Source organism: Rhipicephalus microplus, chromosome X (genome assembly GCF_043290135.1).
Source record: "Rhipicephalus microplus isolate Deutch F79 chromosome X, USDA_Rmic, whole genome shotgun sequence".
Classification (NCBI taxonomy): Eukaryota; Metazoa; Arthropoda; class Arachnida; order Ixodida; family Ixodidae; genus Rhipicephalus; species Rhipicephalus microplus.
In genome coordinates, this window is record NC_134710.1 from 59,543,680 (window position 1) to 59,563,305 (window position 19,626).

Below are 19,626 nucleotides of genomic sequence, written 5' to 3' on the forward strand. Positions count from 1 at the left end.
ATCCGTCCGTACGTGCTTCCGCGCCTTTGTCTGTCTGTGCGTCCGTCAGTCCGTCCGTCTATCTAGTGAACACTCCAAGTACAGCCATCTCGCATCTTTTCATCATGTATTTACTATATAGAAGTGCCGTCATCCAGCGGACATGTTAAGAACCGCTCTTTCGGGTATGTGCCACCGGTGGCTACCTACACCATCAGAGGATGGACAGACCCACACCCTCAGGAGTTTCGCCCCTAAAAAAAAAGAATGCTGCACATTTGTGGAAGCATCTAACATACATTCAACTTACGTACTGTAGTGAAGCGGTGTTCTGATGCGTGTTCGATCCCAGCCGCGGTAATCGCTATTTAATGAACACTAACAGGGTGGTCAAAACGTCCTCAAAAATTAATAATGTACTGTACACGACTTCGGATAAGTACCCCCTTCGCCCCCCCCCCCCCATTTTCAGTATGCATGCTCAAAAACAAAGCCTTTACGAAACGTTTGCTGATTTTCTTCTAGTAATCTCCTACGTAAAATTCTGCAGTTAGTGGTAAAAGCTCTGAATTTGAGCCAATATATAAAAAAAGACGCAGTAAAGAGCTTTTTGAACTTGTAGTTTCGGTTTCCACGCCGCCAGCGTCGCCGCCTCAAAACTGCGTACTACCGACCGGGTTGCAGAAATTAGGTGCCTTCATCTCACGGTGCTTCATCTCATCTTTCTAACCACTACCACCAAAACGAGCCCCACGCCGCCGCCGGTCGAAACCACCTCGGCGCACACCTTTAATCACACATGGAGGAAGGAAAAATGCATGGTATCACAGATCACCTAGTCGAATCGCCATCGCCACTGTTTACTTGTAACGTTTGCACAATCAACGCCTCCTCTAAACAATGACTGGGGAATGGCTCGCGCTCCCAGCGGAGTTGGCCTGCCTTCAGTTTTGAGCAAGCGCCGCGCGGTGGCGCTCGCGACCGAGACTATTTCGTTCGGGCTGTCAAGGTGGATGGACGTGTTTTTTGAGCGCTCCGGATCGACTGCGCAGATAAGTGTTTTTGAATGTTTTGAGCTTGTCTTTATAATTATAAGGCAGCGGTTGAAATCTTCGTAACACTTATTTTATGGTACGGCTTTTTCGGGGGCCAGTCACCAGGTATTTATTAGTTAGTGCGGGTGTGTGTGTTTGAATTTTTTGTTGTTTTTTTTTCTTTTGCCACCCCGTGGGGGAGGTGCGCGTACATTGAACACGCAAATTTTTGTAGTAGAGCTTAGATTTTTTTTCTCGTAGCACAGGGCTCGAGTTTAGTAATTATCGAGTATAGGGACAATTGGTGTCAGAAAGGCATGGTTAAAAAGACTGTAAAGTGTTCAGGATGTGGAGTGGGTTTGAAAGTGGACCCAAGCGTAGAAGCGGATGGAGAAGAGGCTGACGCGAAGTGTAGGCAATGTGAGGTCGAGGAAAAAATGGAGAAAATGATGGTTGCCCAGAGTGAACTGCTGATGAGAATCGCCAAGCTCGAGACTGAGTTGGCGACAGAGCAAGAGAAAACGAGGGCAATGGGAGAAAGACTGAAGTCCGCCGAGGAAGCGCTAGCGAAGCTGAACAAAGAAGCTACCTACCGAGAGAACAGTAGGGAACCGGCAACCAGAACGGTGGAGAAGGAAAAGCAAGCAAGTTTGGAAAAAACAGGTTTAGCCGGTTCAACTGTCGCAAGGCCCAGCTTCAGCGAGGTAGTGGTGGGGCAGGGAGGGAAAAAAGCAGACGGCGTCACAGGTGCAAGTAGCCCCCAGGTGCAGAACGTTCCAGCTGAAAAGTCGCAGCATGTGATAATCGCCGGTGACTCAAATTTAAATCGATGCACAGAAGCCATCAAAGAGAGGGTAAGAGGTGACAAGGGGGTGGCAGTAGGGGCGTTCCCAGGACGCAAGCTGGAAGCAGTCATGAGGCAAGCGAGCGCAAAGCTCAAAACGACAGCTGATAGACGAAACCTAGTGATAATTTCAGGCGGTTTAAACGATGTCCTAAATGGAGATGCAGCAGGACTAGCAGCCACACTGGCGAAAGGCGTCGATGACATGCGCGCCACTTCTCCTAAGGTACAGGTAGTGATATGCACAATACCGGAGGTACCGGTGCGTGATAGCAACCTGCAAAGAGCGGTGGTCAACGCAAACCAAGAGATATGGCGGATGAGTCGAGAGAAAGGCTTTGAGGTGGTGGAAATAAACAGAGAGGTGCATAGGTGGGGGGGTTTTCAACGAGACAGAATTCACTTCGATGGGCGGCTAGGTCATGAGGTGGGTTGGCGACTTGCAGGACGCACAGTAGCTTTTTGGGGGGGCAAGCGAGCCCTTCGGGCTGCAGGATAGCTAGTAACGAGGAAAACAACCAGGGAGACTCTTCGACAGGTGGTATGGACAAATACGATTCCAATGTGGCACCAATATCTAAGATAGAGTCCGGGGCATAAATAGATGTAGCCACGAGCGCCGAGCCAATTCAGACATAGAGTATATTAACATGCAGGGTGGTAGGAACAGGCTGAAGTGGGAAGAGATAGAAGAACAGCTAAGGGAAGAGAGGCCGATGGTATACGGTTTTGTAGAAACACATCTCAGGGACATGGAACAACCTCCGAATAATCCGGACTACGCGTGGGAATATTGTAATAGAACAGAAGGCAGCAGAAAGGGGGGTGGTATTGGGGCATTCATTCATAAAAGTACAGACTGGCAAAGGGTCAAGCAGGAGTGCAAGGAACATTTATGGCTAAAAGGGAAAGTGGCAGGTCAAATGACACTCCTTGGTTTCGTGTACTTGTGGACGGGAGCAAAGGCCAGAGAGGAAAACCAGACAATGGTAGAGTGTATATCAAAGGACATTCAGGAGTTAGGAAGAGAGTGCGAGATAATTATACTAGGAGACATGAATGCGCACATAGAAGATATAGATGGGTATACCGACCCGACAGGCAAAATGATCACGGATATGTGTGAAAGGCTTGATTTGATCATTTGCAACAATACCGAGAAGTGTGAAGGGCAAATAACATGGGAGGTAGGAAGGCTTCAGTCGACGATAGATTATGCACTGATGTCACATAGGATGTATGATAAGCTCAGGGGAATGCACATAGATGAAGGTGGCTCCAGAAGTCTGGGTAGCGATCACAAACAAACGTATCAAGCTAAGTTTTGGAAGAGGAGTGAAAGTGGGAAGGAGACAAGATGAGCAACTACAGGAAAATTTTTATCCAGAAAGGCAAATTGAAATAGCCACTAAACAAATTGAGAAAGTAATCACGGAGGATAATAAGACAGTGTGGACATACACGAATCTAATTAGACTCTTTGAGCTAGAGCTTGCTAAGACGCGTGACAAGTCACCCCGGAAAAGAAGACACAAACCCAAAAGTTGGTGGGATGAGGAAGTTAAGAGAGCCATAGCAAAACGTCAGGAAGCCTCTAGAGAACACAGACATGCTAAGCAGCGGGGTGAACCGACAGATGATGTTGAAAGAAAATGGGCAACCTTTCTAAGCTGTAGAAGGGATGCATCCCTTCTGATCAATGAAAAGATTAGAAGGAAGGGAGCTCAGTGGCTGGCAGAAGTACATAAAAAAGATAGAAAGGCAGCTGCGAAATTTTGGAACCATCTAAACTCCCTAAGAAATGAGACGAGCCTAGAGCAGAGATTTATAACTACAGCCCAAGGTGCTAGGCTAGAAGGGGACGAAGCTATTGAATATATTGGAACAAAAGTGACAGAAAAATTTCAACAAAGAAGTACTTTATGCACCACAATAGACGAGGACGAATCAAGTGGTGCAATGGCTCCATTTTCACAACAAGAGTGGGAAAGGGCTGAGAAAAGGGTTCCTAGTAGTACATCAACAGGCCCAGATGGCATTCCAATTAGGCTGATAAAGACATTAGGTCCGAAGTCTAAGCAGGCTTTGAGAGAGGCAGTGAGCACAATAATAATCGATGGTGAAGTTCCCGATGGATGGAAACTTAGCAGGATGAGCATGATCTATAAAGGAAAGGGGGACAAAGCTGACATAAACAACTACCGTCCTATAACAGTGACATCAGTGGTCTACAGGCTGGCGATGCAGATTATAAAGGAAAGACTGCAGGCGTGGATAGAGGATGAGGGGGTGCTGGGGGAACTGCAGAATGGGTTTCGGAAACACAGGAGGTTGGAAGACAATCTGTTCTCACTGACGCAGTGCACCGAAATAGAAGAAAAGGAACACAGGCCCCTGTGGCTAGCATTTTTGGATATCAAGGGAGCGTACGATAGCGTGGTTCAAGAGGAATTGTGGGGAATACTGGACACACTAGGCGTGGAACATGTAGTCACTAATCTTTTAAAGGGTATCTATAAAGGTAACAAGGTAGTTATAAAGTGGGAAAAGCAGGTATCCAAGCCTGCAGAGGTAAAACGGGGGCTTAGGCAGGGGTGCCCCCTGTCACCCTTATTATTCATGATGTACCTTCAAGGATTAGAGGCAAAATTAGAGGGAAGTGGACTGGGCTTCAACCTCTCTTTAGTCAAACAAGAAAAACTTATTGATCAGGCACTACCAGCATTAATGTACGCAGATGATATAGTGCTAATGGCCAACAACAAGGAAGATTTGCAGAGATTGATGGACATCTGCGGTAATGAGGGAGATAGGTTAGATTTTAGATTCAGTAAGGAAAAATCAGCAGTCATGATTTTCAATGACAACGAAGGTAGTGGGCTTAGAATACAGGAGGTCACGCTAGAGATAACAGATAAATACGAATATCTGGGCGTATGGATAAGCAATGGGACCGAGTATCTGAGGGAACACAAAATATACGTGACGATTAAAGGTAACAGGAATGCAGCAGTCATGAAAAATAGGGCACTGTGGAATTACAATAGGTATGATGTTGTGAGAGGAATATGGAAAGGGGTCATGGTTCCTGGGCTGACGTTCGGCAATGCGGTCTTGTGCATGAGATCAGAAGTTCAAGCAAGATTAGAAATTAAGCAACGTGGAATAGGTAGGCTTGCTTTAGGAGCTCACGGGAATACACCAAATCAGGGAGTACAAGGTGATATGGGATGGACATTATTTGAGGGCAGGGAAGCTAGCAGCAAGATAAAATTTGAGAAGCGATTGAGAGAAATGGGGGAAGAGCGTTGGGCTAGGAAGGTTTTCAGCTACTTGTACATGAAGAATGTCGATACAAAATGGAGGAAGCGAACCAGGAAGTTGACTGGTAAATACTTAGAAAACAGCAGGTGGCCAAACCAAAAAGAACTATCGGTTAAGAAGAAAGTGAAGGAAACGGAGACTGACATGTGGAGAATGGGCATGATAAAGAAGTCCGCACTAGAGATCTATCGAAGTTTTAAGCAGGATATTGCCAAGGAAAGGATCTATGATAATACTCGGGGTAGTTCTCTACTGTTTGAGGCCAGAACGGGAGTACTGCGAACCAAGACATATCGGGCCAAATACGAAGGAATAGACACAGTATGCAGTGCGTGTCGAGAGGAAGAAGAAACTGCCGAACACTTGATAATGTTCTGTAAAGGGCTTCACCCTATAGTTCAGGATGATGGCGCAGAGTTTTTCAAAGCACTGGGGTTTAGGGACCGGGAGGGCAAAATAAACTTTAAGCGGGTAGACTTAACTAGAAGGAGGTTATCTGATTGGTGGCTAAAGTCAAGGCACGAGTGAAAATTAAACTCTTCACTGCAAAGTACGAATACTCAAACTCTTTTTTTAAGGAAAAAAAAATATAGTTTTTGGTTCATTAGGTATTACGGCTTAGTGGCGCTACCCACCGCCCGATCTAAAGGGTACAGCCATATCCATCCATCCATTCATTATCACGGCAGCGGGCGGTACCAGCCAAGGAGGATATAAAAACTTGCTGGAGTGGAAGCGACGCCCGTCAGGTGACGCCAGCGGCAGCCATCTTGCCGGAGGCAGAAAGCGCGCTGCCGGTGTGTCGCCTCCACGCTTCGTTGCTGGTGCACGCTGTTCTCTTCAAAGTTTTCAATGAGTGCAAGTCTTGCTCTTGGATAATGGTTACCTCCTGCGTTACCTACGGATGCACAAACAGGCTGAAGAAAGGTTCTGGCCTCACATTTCACCTGTAAGTACATGAAATTTAGCGTGTTCTACTCGCGGTCATTTCAGCCGCATTGTAGTTGCTTGCAGGCCCGCGCATGAAAGAGCAGCAAAATGGCATTGTGTGTACGTGTGCCGCAGTTGATTGTCGTATATTTCTTGACAGGTTTCCAAAGAATGCAGAAGTTCGGAGTCTTTGGGAGCGGGCAGTTCGCCGTGAAGGGTGGCGCGCTAAGGATGGAGACCGCCTGTGCTCTGTGCATTTCAGTCCTGAGTGCTTTGACCGCACTGGGCAAACGACGCGACTGCGGGTGGGAAGTGTGCCCACGTCGTTTCCAGCTTTTCCGCCTCATCTGCAGAAACCTGTGAGTATTACTGCCATCGTTGGACGAGAAGCGTAATGTTTAGCGTGCATAACGCTTGTGGCGTTACGGCCGCTACATAATACTTGTTCCACGAAATGTTGTTGCGAGTATACGTGGCATTGATTGCGTGCCGAGAATTGGCGGTACTGTGGAGGAGTAGCTGTAGTTTTAGCATATCGTTACCGTGTTTGCGTTACCGTTTACCGCATTACCGGACGCCGCCGGCGAAGGTGAAGTTACCGGTAATGGTAACTGCTTCACCTTCGCCTTAACTGGTGATCAAGATACATATTTATTTATTTATTACTGCTGACCTGTTTACCAGGTCTTAAGCAGGAATGGGCATGCAGCAATGTTTACTACAAAAAAATTATTGACATCCACAGCATACTGACAGTGGTTACAATTCAATACTTAAAGGCACATCCGGCGAATGGAAAGTATTACCAGAGCGGGTGCATGTCCTTTTTGCTGGCATACAATGTCTCGTGCACGATTATGAAAAAGCTTGTTACTTAATACATTTATTATTTCTTCAAAGAAAATGTGTAGCTTAATTGTACCCACATTATACGTGTGAGGTTTCATTTAGTTTTTGCGCTTGCTGCCTTTTTAGCTCGTCTGAGAAAACGTATGCTTTCAAACCCAGGTCAAACGGAAGCGTCCCGACCCCAAGTCTCGAGATTTCCCGGCCCCGCCTGGTCCTGAGTGTTCTGGGTTGTGCGACCTGCCTGGAGCTGAAAATTTTCCTGAAGACTCGCCAACCAAACAGTTCTACAAAGACAAGGTCCTTTCCTCACAAGAAGAGATAACCCAGTTGAAGAAGGTCAAAACACTGCAACAAACTAAACGAAGGCTGGTCAAGAGAAATGAAAGCGCCCAAGAAATCATCAAAGAAATCAGAGAGCAAAAACTCTTGTCAGAAGAAGGCTCACATGTGTTTTCATCTGTTTTCTCGGATGACATTCAGCAACTACTTTGCAGGGTGGGCAATGAGCAGAAGGGCAAGTACCCACCTGAGCTGCGAGCATTTGCACTGACTTTGCATTTTTACAGTCCAGCCGCGTACGAGTATGTACGATCCAAGTTCAACGAAGCCCTCCCATCCCAGCGAACACTAAGGGGCTGGTACAAGTCGATTCAAGGAGCTCCTGGCTTCACAGCCGAAGCATTTGCTTTCCTTGAGAAGTTTGCGGAAGCACGTGATGAACCCTTCTACTGCGCTCTAATTGTAGACGACATGGCCATCAGGAAACACGTAGAGCTAGTTGGAGATAAGGTAGTAGGATATGTTGACTTTGGAACTGGGCTTGACGATGACGGTCTTCCTGAAGCTGCAAATGCGTGTGTCTTCATGATCGTTGGAATCAACGTCAGATTTAAGATGCCAGTTGGATACTTCTTAATAGACTCACTCACAGGAGCAGAGAGGGCCGAGCTGGCCAAACAGTGCATTGAGAAGCTTGCGTTGGTGAAGGCTGAAGTAGTCTCTCTCACATTTGACGGAGCCTCGTCGAATTTCACTATGGCCAGGTGTTTAGGTGCTCAACTTCGTGTTGACTGTGAGCAAATTTCTTCAAGCTTTGTGAACCCAGCTGACGATGCTAAGAATGTTTACATTATCCTAGACACCTGCCACATGATTAAGCTTATCCGTAATTCCTTGGCGAACTTAAGCTACATTGTTGATGCTGAAGGAAAGCACATAAAGTGGGCCTACATAGTGGCATTGGAGGCATTGCAGCGTTCCGAAGGGCTGCGGTTGGGCAACAAACTCACGAAAGTCCACGTGCAATGGGAAAAACAAAAGATGAAGGTGCGATATGCTGCGCAAGCATTGAGTTCCTCTGTGGCCGACGCCTTGGACTTCTGTGAAAATGTGCTGAAGCTACCCCAGTTCCGGGGCGCCAGTGCAACATCGAAGTTCGTGAGGGTCTTCGATCACCTGTTCGACCTTTTTAATTCTAGGAACCCTTTTGCAAGGTCGTACAAGGCTCCTCTGCGGAAGCAGAATGAAGCCTGCTGGAAGCCATCCTTTGCCTACACCCAAGCGTATATAAAGGGATTGAGAGATCCGGCTGGGCGGCCAGTTTTAGAAGGCTTGAAAAAAACTGGTTTTGTGGGCTTCTTGATCTGCATGGCGAGCACTGAAAAAATGTTCGACGAGCTTGTTGGCCAGGGTAAGCTGAAGTACTTGTTGACGCACAAACTGAGTCAGGATCACGCTGAGAACTTCTTCGGATCTGTTCGTGGCCGAGGTGGGTATAACAACAACCCAACCGCTGCTCAGTTCATGGCAGCATACAAGCGTTTGCTGGTGCAAACAGAAGTGACGTCTTCTAGCTCGGGAAACTGCACCAAAGACATGGTTTCCATCCTGAATGCCACTACTGTTGTCGCCCAGGTAGACGCAACAAGTGCGCTCACAGACATGCGCAGGTCCTCGATCTTGGAGCCTCACGATGACCACGACTACACGCACCCTGAAAACCTTTCTGCCGTAGTTGTTGCGGTGGTGCCTTATATCGCAGGCTTCGTTGTACGCCAAGTGTGCAAGACAACAACATGCGAAGAGTGCATTGCAGCCCTGTACTCAGATGAGCTAGTTCCCCTAGTTGAGCAGAAAAACAGAGGTGGGCTTGTGTCCCCGTCCAAGGATGTCATTGGCTTGTGTGAAGCCGTTGAAAAGGGGCTGCGACGGCTACAGATTGAGTGTGGAACACTTCAAGCAGTTAACTCCCAGTCAAAGCATCTCGTTTTGGAAGTGCTACGACTGTCTGTAGAGGAAAAATGGTTTCGGAAGCTAGAGCAGCACATTCTTGACCTTGATCCCCTCGACAATCATATCTACAGCTTGTGCAAAAAAGTTGCGGAGCTGTATGTGAAAATCCGCATCCACCATATGACAAAAGAAAGAAACCGCGAGATCATCAAGGACAGGGTCAGGCCAGTTCTTTCAAGAATGATCATTTTCAAACATCAGTGAGTCTCCCCGCACTGCTCGTTTCGGCTATACTGTTCACATATATTTTTAATGTTTGTGTGATTGTGTTTTTTCTGCCATTTTCGAGTTTCTCAAAGCGTTATCGTAGACCATTTCGCCACCAAAAAGCAAAGAATAAATGCTTACAACCTGACACAACTGTTTTTATTGCTTTGAAGACGCGAGAAACTGCACCTGCTGCTTAGATAAGCGCGAGCGCAGCTGTACCGGCTGTTTCTTGCCTCTGCCAAGATGGCCGCCGGCGGCTCGGCGCGGCTTCACCCCCTCCCATGGGTAAGCATAGGCGGCTTCCACTCCAGCAGGTTTTTATATCCTCCTTGGTACCAGCTAAGCGTTTTTCATCTGCGGCCCATAGAGGCGCGTCAGTCGAGAATTGTTTGAGACCTGCAGCTGTGCACCACTGTTTCTGAGGCTATGCAAAGTGTTGCGTTGTTGCACCGTCCACCACAAGTGACGCTAGCGACCGAGAACATTTTCAGAATGAAGGAGAGAAAGTGGCAGCTGTTTTTCTTCTTGTGCGGCAGGCATCATCTTAGAGGAGGCGTTGGCACAATTCACGCAAGTTTTACGCGCGTTAATGTTAATTTTTACGACCGTTATCGAGATTGGCGCTTTGTTTTGCTCGCACATGAAGGTGTGATACTTCCTTAGCCCATGGACACTCCTTCTGGATACCGCTCGCCCACTGCTGCAGGTGAGGTCATCAGTAACATGCGTGCGTCGAAGAAATTTTAGATTGAACTTTGTGCTTTATATATGTCACACGCTGCGTTTTCGATAGGTATCGAGTTATATTGATCGTTCACTTGCGCTAGATGCGGCATCGAGCGAGTGTTGAACGACTTGACTGGCTCGATACCGATCATGCATGCACGCGCGGACACCGCAGCTAAAGAGCTGCAGCAAATTCAGATGTACCGAGTAATGAAATTAAATGATATGACGCAGGAGGTTTAATTTGTCGACTCGTATGTATTAGCCGCTAGTTGGCATGACAAAAACAAGCGATGTACTATCGGCGTCCAATGAAACCCGAACAGCGGCAAGCCTTCGCCGTCCACTTAACACCACGGACAGGCAGCTGCCGAACAAAATTATGTGCAGTTTCTACATTTATTTTCTGCAATACAGAAATTTTTTTGATTTGAGTAGTGATAAGCATTTAGGAAGGAAAAGTAATGCAGTGTCGTGCTACATGTACTCTCAATTGAAAGACCCTGGGGCACCCTCTTAAAGGGGCCCTGCAACACTTTTCCAAGTATACATGTAATGGATTCACTTAAGGAGCTATTGCCTAACGAATTCACCGCCACAAAAGAATTTTGAAATCCATACAGTAGAAGCGAAGTTACAAAGCTTTGTCTTACGCGAGAATTACATTCTCTTCTCTTGTCTATACGAATCTGGAAGCCAAAGAGGAAGGGATGGCACGAGCGAAAAAAATACATCACAGATGCCTCGTTATCGTGAGCCGTTAAACCCCACAAATCAATCAATCAATCGTTATCTTGAGCACGTCCTTTTCTTCCTTCCAGTGCGTGGCTTTTCAGTGTGACCACGCTCGCGTAGACAGGTCGCGTCCTCTCGTGGCTGCCCCAGAAACGATCAAGCGCATCAGGCTGAAATCAGCCACAAGCTAATACTGTGACGCAGTGATTTTTAAGCCTGTAGTGTCATTTGCGAGAGATGATAAAGCCGATTTTCAGCCGACTCAAGAACTTATGGTAAATTCCAGGCAGCATGCTGTGCAACGATATTTGGCATGCATTTACTAGGGAGTCTCAACTAATGATCAGCAGCGTTTTTTGACCATGTTCTAAAGTACTGCAGGACCCCTTTAAAGTAATATACAGGCTGCAGGGACGCACGCAGCATTCAACTCCTCTCATACAGTGCATTGCCTCTCGGCAACCATGGTGTCGACATGGCAAATAGGAAAAAAGAAAAAAATTTCTGAAACATGCGTAGCATTTTATTTAAACTCTAGTTGCTGCTATGATGTTTTTGTACCTATTTTGAGAGAAAACTGACATTTTATGCATGCACATGGTGCTGAACACAATAGCAATATAGTGCTAACAATGTCCAACTTATATCGAAAACAATACTACAGCTAGACTGTAATCAATCAACAAACTTTATTTGGGCAAATACAGCTGTTTCTTTTGGGCAGAGCAGGGAAAAAAGATTATCCCCCGTCCCGTCCTACCCTTAGTCGACGATGATGGCGATTGCTCAGGTGACTGCACGAAGTACTTGGAGCCGGGCGGCATCTTCGGCTTGGGAAAATAAAATAAATGGTGTAATATTAAGGGACAAGTCACTCACGGAATAGTTTTTTGCGAAGACATCTTGTTCATAACGAGAAGAGATTGCTGCTCGTTAAGAATAACAGGCTTGGTTACAAGAGAAGGCAAGCATGGAAGGGTACGAAGAAAGTAAGTTGTCTGGTGAGATTAGGATGGTTGCAGAAATAGCGTGGTCACAGTGAAAAGAAGACCAGGTAACTGGTCAAACATGAAAGGCCTTTGCCGTGCAGTGGGCCTAGTCAGACGATGACAAATGTGTGTGTTCACATAGTCCTGCAGTTCCCATACAGCAATTTTGTGTACAGAGGCGTCCACTTCCACCTTGAACAGCACACCACGTGGCCAGAGCTCTGCGGAGCACCACTAATAGGCGCTTGCCAAACTGAAGTACAAGCACAGTGACAGTTGTAGGTGAGGCCTCCACTGCGTTGTCCACTGAATCATAGCAGCTCCTCTGAATCGCGCTTGCTTTACTGTGAAGGTGCAGCAAAACCTCATTAATTTGAAGTCGCTGGGACCGTGAAAAATCTTCTAATTGAGGGGGTTTTCGAATTAATAGAATGTACAAAAAATGTGGAATGCAAGTAGCTTGAAATTATTCACAAATAATTAGAACTGGTCCTTTGCTGTGCCGGCTAGATTGTGACCCCAAGGGTTATGTTATAAGGAGAAAAAAAGCACGTTTTGGTTAACATTAACAGAGTAAATGCTTCGAACAGGTGCACAAAGGCCAGAGCAGTCAGCAAGGCTATTTGACTGTAGGCACGATCTACAGCCAGACTGTGAATCACATACACAAAGTGGACAGAGAACTCTGCAAAACGGAGGCAATACAAATGTTTATGTGACTAACACGGCGCATCTGATTCATGCAAATGCTGAACATGCGATTTATCTACCATGCGTGTCTGACATTCTACAGTTGGATACAACTTTAGAAGCACTTCGTCATCAAAGGTGGATGCACACAAGTTTGCACCTATAAACACTCAACCGCATGTGCGCGATTTTCTAGCGACAGCGACCACCCACAGAATTCGCTGTCGTGGAGGCTTATTCTTCACCACCGCTCGTCACGCATTTATGGAAAACTAGATTCGACTGCCTGTCATCCGGAAGCCAGTGTGGCGATTTCCGGCAACATGGCTGCGCCCTAGGTTCTCGCTTCACTTGCAATTCGCTCTCGATGCTTGTTATCCATACGTACTTCAAGAAATGCAAGGTATTGACCACATTGATTACATTTGCATCTCACACGGAGAGTGAGAGGTATTCTGTCGTAAATATCATTATCGAAGGCTTGTTTTGATGTTTTGACGGTAGCTTGTGACAATTATGGTCACTTGCTGCAATGTGAAATCGTCATGCTAACTGCGTCTTAGCATACGCTTCTGGGCACCCTGTAACTGTGAAACCAAAGATTGCGAAAAAAAGAAAGTTGTGAAATGCTTTTGTGGGTTCCTTATGCCACACAAGATAGTAATAAATTTGGCATGCTGTCAGTGACCAACTTTTCAACTTGTATTCACAATTTATGGGTATGCACGCGATAGTTTTCATTCAAGCAACAATGACATTTTGTCGCCAACATGCGATTGCAACCGTTGCGACGAAGCAAGTTGGTCGCTGTCGCTAGAAAATCGCATGCATGCAGTTGGGCCTTTAGTGGCAACTCCAGACGTTAAGAACCGGACAGCTCGTGACCCTTCTTTCAAAGAGCATAACTGAGTGCATGAGCCGGACTATTTTTTTAGCCATGGAGGCAACATACCTTTTTAAAGCAATCACAGAGTGCCCCGCAGGCGTATAGAGCACTATGGGAGCAGCGTATATGCCAAGCAAGCCGGCTGTTCTGCTGCCCTTTGCTCGTTGGCACCGCACGAGTATGGCGCAAGCACAAAACGAAAAGAACACGTTGCTGCTTGTTGATTATTAAATCCTGAATAGTAGATATGTCCAAATGCACCTCCACGTATCTGAGGCATAAAATGTGAAATGAATAATGCAGTTAGTGTAGATATAACCGAGCATATGTACATCGAATGTAGCAGCTGAGCAGCATGCGAGCTGTTTCATCCCGGTAAACGTAGTAAAACCGTGCTATTGTGAAAAATGTGAGCTGATACACTCAATTCATACTTATTTAACATTTCACAAGGCACTATAGAATTTAATACAATTGCAGTTTTATTGGGCCGCTAGTGCCAAATAGCAGAGGAGTGTTTCAGAATTTTAAATTTTTATTGACAATTCAAGTGCTGTCATAAAATGAACACATTTTGAACATGTTTAAAATGAAGAGATCGATATAGAATTCACTTGCGAGATACCTTGCCCCCATAATTTGCGGTGTGCAACTACAGGAAATATTTGCTGCCACTAAATTCTGCATTCAGCGAAACCGATGTTACATTTTGCGTCGACGTTCTAGAATATTGTTCAATAGAATATAATGATGATGTACTCACAATCGGCACAGAAGAAAAAAAAATGAAAAAAAGAAAACTTGCACACATTACATGAGAAATAGTTTCCAGCTGCAAATCGATTGTCTCAAGGAGGTGCAGTATCTCGTGCATCATATAGTGTCAGCTTGCTAACAACTCATTTGCATAGCAAAAAAACAAAAAATAAAGAAAACAAAGAAGAATACAAACATCCTCAACCTGTGAACAAACTAAAAATATTGAAGTATTCCAGAAGGCTAGAAAGTGATATGGGGTGAGGATTGTGTTTTCGCTATTTCGTCACATTTGTTCCATAATGCACAGAAGGTCATAGGGTTCTGGAGTGGGCAGAGAAAAATACTATCAGAAGCATGACAATTGTGGTGCAGAAGTTGCTAACCGAATTTCTCTTTATTGTGTTCATATACACACATTGGCCAGACTGGTTGATTGATATTTGGGGCTTAGCGTCCTAAAAGCAACATATGATTATGAGAGACGCAGTAGTGGGGGGCTCCAAAAATTTCAGCCACTTGGGGTTCTTTAACATGCACCCAAATCTGAAACACAAAGCATTTTCGCCTCCATTGAAAATGCAGCCGCCAAAGCCAGGATTCAATCCCACGAACTGCGGGTCAGCAACCGAGTGCCCTGGCAACACTAGATCACCGCGGCGGGGCTTGGCCAGACTAGTTAATGTATCAACACACACCTCAGAGAGCGTTGAAATTCATTGAATGGAGCAGCGTCAGTGATGCAAATGTAATTTGATCATAAAAGGCACGATAATTTTACACCGTCACCTTACCCAGACCATGTGAAAAATTTCGGAGGCATATCATAAAGAATATTGCACTTCACATAAGACAACCTTCTATATGATTACAACTCGAGAAATTTCATTAGTCCACTATGAACAAAAGCCTTGGTTGTTTGCGTTTTTGTGCCCTTTCGCAACATGCCCGATCAGCCCCATTTTCATATATATCTTTTTTAACACGTGCTACAACCTTTTAGTTGTGAGTGAGCATTTGTGGTGGATATATATTTCTTTCCTTATCTAACTTCTGTCTTTTTGCCTTGTAAGTTTGATTCCAACCTACAGTTACAGTGCCAAGAACGTTGGTACGTGCATATAGCTTTTTTGGCAGCTGCATATAGTGACGTGCATGCAATCCCACAGAACCTTAGTCAACTTCCAGTGATTATTTAGCGCACTCTTTAAATACCAGAACCTCAAAACTTATTCAAGATAATGCATCTTCATAGAAGCTTTCAACTGAAGCGTCATCATGGCTGGATGTAGGCGCGTAAGCCTGTACTACCTTCATCTAGTATCTTTTATTCAGTTTAATTACGATACCTACCACCCTTTCATTAATGCTATAGTATTCTTCTATGTTGCCAGCTATGTTTCTGTGAATTAGGAACCACACTCCCAGTTCTCTTCTGTCTGCCAAGCCCCGATAGCAAAGGAGGTGCCCATTCTGTAGCACCGTAAAGGCCTCATCTGTCCTCCTAACTACACTGAGCCCTATTATATCCCATTTAACACCCTCTAGCTCCTCCAATAGTACAGCTAGACTTCCCTCACTAGATAAGGTTCTAGCGTTAAACGTTGCCAAGTTTAAGTTCCAATGGCCGCCTGTCCGGATCCAGAGATTCTTAGCACCCTCTGCTGCGTTGCAGATCTGACCGCCGCCGTGGTCAGTTGCTTGGCAGCTGCTCGGGACTGAAGGCCGTGAGTTATTTGACGTATGCATGTGGGAGGTAGTGGCCAGATACTGTGCCAGGGTGGCTGCCACAGGTCCCGTTAATTCGGGAGGCGATCGCCGGGCTAATTCCAAGGGCCAAAGTATCGGCCCTCCGAACCGCACCACAAAAGCGTGGACAATTTAGAAGTGGTCCTTTCTGGCGCGCCAGAAAGGACCACTTCTAAAGAACAAAGAACAAGTCAGAGCCGAGAGCCCAAAGAACTAGTCAGAGCCGAGTCAGAGCCCAAAGAACAAGTCAGAGCCGAGAGTTGATAAACAAAACAAAATTATATTCTCAATAATGGCAGATCAAAACAATACACAAGTATGCACACTCTACAATAGTTGAATACAATATGTCACCAATCAAACAATGTACTACACAGTACAATCAGCCACACTCGAAACAACGGACACAGACAACAATACGCACTACAACGCAGTCGCATGCATTGAACAACCAAGACACTTAAAGATTAAAGAGACAGAAAACCTATTCAGTCCAAAGTTCTTGGAACAAAAGTCTGGATGATACTCTTCCGAGAATCACTCACTCAAAGTCCAGCGTTGTTGTCGTTCCGCTGCCCCCGAAGTTTCTCTTTCAGGAAACCTCGCGTCTTCACTTGGCCGCTCTCCGAACTTCAAACTTCTTCGCCGGAAACACGTCGGCTTCACACTCGCAGCTGTTGCCACGCGCCTTCGCTCGATAGCGGTAGACACACACTCTTGCCTGTAGCTTGAGTCGTCACCCCTCAGGTGGAAATCCTCTTCTTCTCCTGCTTTGTCACTACGGACAAAACCTTCACAGACAGACGCGGCGGGATACCCTACGCACTCTGGCGTTAATTTCCTTCTTCTGCTGATCTCTCATCTCGGCTGCTCGATTACATACCTTCCGCGCGAGATTCCAGAAAGTTCTCATCATTTCGTCGGCGCGATACGCAGCAAAGGCTGGGGAGAGAGCGAGACGATACGGGGGCCGTCCACGACGGATGACTCAATCCAGCATCACCACACCCCTTTCCATCGAGAAATTTCGAGGGCTTGCTCGGCCGCTGATGTAGGGTGAGGAGGTTCGTCGGCGAACCCACGCTTCCGAGGGGAGAAGGACGCGCGCCCGGGAGTCTTTGGATGCTTGTTTTCTTTTTTTTTTACCGTTGACCTCTCAGCGCTTCGTCGCGAGAATTCGGCGGCGCGGCCATTTTTGAGCGCTCGTTTTGTGACAGTGGCCAATCCTTCTCTGGTGAGGGAGTGCGTTCCCGGCGGTGGCTACCGGTGAGGCCGCACCCCAGACATGCAGTTCCATCACCACGAGGAATTTCTTTTTTTATCCGGTTGGAAGCTGCGCGGCACCGAGATTTGAGCCACGGACCTTTTGCATGCGAGGCGGATGCTCTAACCACTACGCCACCGCCGCAATGAGTAAGGTAAAAACACAGTATACTATAGTGATGGCCGACTTTAATGCGAAGGTAGGGAAAAAGCAGGCTGGAGACCAGGCAGTAGGAGATTATGGCATCGGTATTAGAAACCCCAGAGGAAAGCTACTAGTAGAATTCGCAGAACGCAACAATTTACGGATTTTGAATACCTTCTACCAAAAACGAGAAAACCGCAAGTGGACATGGAGGAGCCCTAATGGCGAAAATACGAATGAAATGAACTTTATAATAAGTGCACACCTAGGAATTGTGCAGGATGTGGAAGTGGTTGGCAAGGTACGATGCAGTGACCATATCATAGAATGGTACGGTATCGAATTCGCCTAGACTTGAAGAAGGAACGACAGAAACTGATACGCAAAAAGCCAATCAATGAGATAACACTGAGAGGAAAAGTACAGGAATTCAGAGTGTCGCTTCAGAACAGGTACTCGGCTCAGTGAAAAAACCAACCTTAGCGCAGATACAATGAATGATAATCTGATGAGTATCATTACGGAGTGTGCAGTGGAAGTTAGAGGCAGGGTAGTTAGACAGGAGACTGGCAAGCTTTCCCAGGAAACGAAGAATCTAATTAACAAGCATCAAATCTTGAAAGTCTCAAGTACAACAGACAAAATAGAACTGGCAGAGCTTTCAAAGTTGATTAATAGACGTAAGGTAAGCGATGTAAGAAGGTATAACATGGAGAGAATTGAACACGCTCTGAAAAACGGAGGAAGCGTCAAAGCAGTGAAGAGGAAACTTGGGATAGGCAAAAGTCGGATGTATGCACTAAGGTACAAAGAAGGCAAAATAACTACCAGTATTAGTTACCCTGGCACCCCTGAGCCGCTCAGCTGGCCCAGGTGGAAGTTACAGAGGCCATCACACCTAAGCACAGAAGTTATTGAGTGAATCATCCACTAACATGTCACCCCTTGCCAAGTTCACAAAGAGGTGACATGACGCAAATGCAAAGTTGAAACGTGACTCGCTTATGCGCTTGTCGGGACGGCAGCTGTGGCGTACATTTTCCCCCTGAACGCTTGCACGCCCGCTGGTGGCAGCGCTAGTGTGCTTGAAAAAGGTCTATTGGCTGCCATGCTCGAGTCATTTAGGTGGGGCATATTATTATTAGGCATGAATTACTGTGCATAAAAATGGCAGACCACGTACAGCAATCCGAATGGCTCATTTGCGCAGTATGAGGGCCTGTCTAGCAGGCTGCACAACAAACCAGTTTTTTTGCGAAATCTTATTGAAATGGCAAAAAGTATGCTCAATTCCACCACTATGTATTTACCTTACATTTCCACTAGGATATGGACAGTATATTCTAGGCAGTTGTCTAACTTGAAATTAATTTTGAGACGTTTCATTAATGCAGCAATATGAACACAACTTTTTATGGAAAGCTTAGGAGACATATTGAGAAATATTCATTAGCTTTCTATTGATGAATAAAAAACTTTCGCAGAGCTCCAAGATTGCAAAACCACCCAACAAACCATGTGACTATTCATTTTCAATCCTTAACTTGAGGCAAGGTGTGAGATTGGTCTCGCCGCTCTTAATGCATCTTCAAAAAACAGCACACAAGCAAACAATGGTCAAAGATGAGAACAAAGACATGTGTTTTTTTCCCTTTGTCTACTTGTACTGTTTGACGAACTTCGTTTTGTGTTTCTAGTCTCACTGATATCAGCTGTATTGGAGTGCATGCACTGCAATACGCCTAATAACCCAGATTGCTCCAAAAATTTTTTAACATGTATGAGCTTCAATTTTAACTGGTTGGCTAGCATGTGGGCAATTCTCACATTATTAGTATAAAAAATCTTGTAAATGACTCGCTCATTTCCTGTACTATGGGACGCTCACATGCTTTCGCTATTCCGGTGTGTCCTCCCAAAGAATCAAAGCGCTCGTTAAATAAATAGTTACTAGAAGGCTACCTGCAAAAATTCATGCATCAACTTATACATCCTGTAGCAGACGGAACAAAAAGCTCAAATGCGAAACCAAACAATGTAAATAGTGCATGCTCAAGCATTTTGGTAGTGTCCCAATCTTCAAGACTCCCACCACAACCTTTGTGGTACATGTGGTGATACACCAGCACCCACTGGCACCTACGCCATAAATAATTGCCCTATTCATATCCTTCATTGTGATGAACACAGGACCTATAGTGATCCTAAAACGTTATCGCTGCCTT

At 45.7% G+C, this 19,626-nt stretch overlaps 1 protein-coding gene and 1 long non-coding RNA gene across 11 annotated transcripts in view; one reads left to right on the forward strand and one right to left on the reverse strand.

The window, feature by feature from the left end:
- The first annotated feature begins 9,799 nt into the window (after window positions 1–9,799).
- Window positions 9,800–19,626, forward strand: part of LOC142775471 (uncharacterized) — an 84,466-nt gene continuing 74,639 nt past the window's right edge. Inside the window, exons 1-2 of the long non-coding RNA XR_012886775.1 lie at window positions 9,800–10,168; window positions 12,089–12,194. This is a non-coding gene — a long non-coding RNA (uncharacterized LOC142775471). The remainder of the gene's footprint in view (window positions 10,169–12,088; window positions 12,195–19,626) is intronic.
- The window catches only part of LOC119181087 (histone-lysine N-methyltransferase E(z)), an 89,122-nt gene continuing 81,084 nt past the window's right edge, over window positions 11,589–19,626 (reverse strand). For 9 of the 10 annotated variants that reach the window (XM_037432267.2, XM_075876877.1, XM_075876871.1 and 6 more), the window contains one exon: window positions 11,589–11,753. The gene's annotated coding sequence lies outside the window, so the exon portion shown is untranslated. Of the gene's footprint in view, window positions 11,754–13,554; window positions 13,760–19,626 lie in introns of all 10 variants that reach the window. The other variant, XM_075876870.1, reaches the window with a different exon arrangement.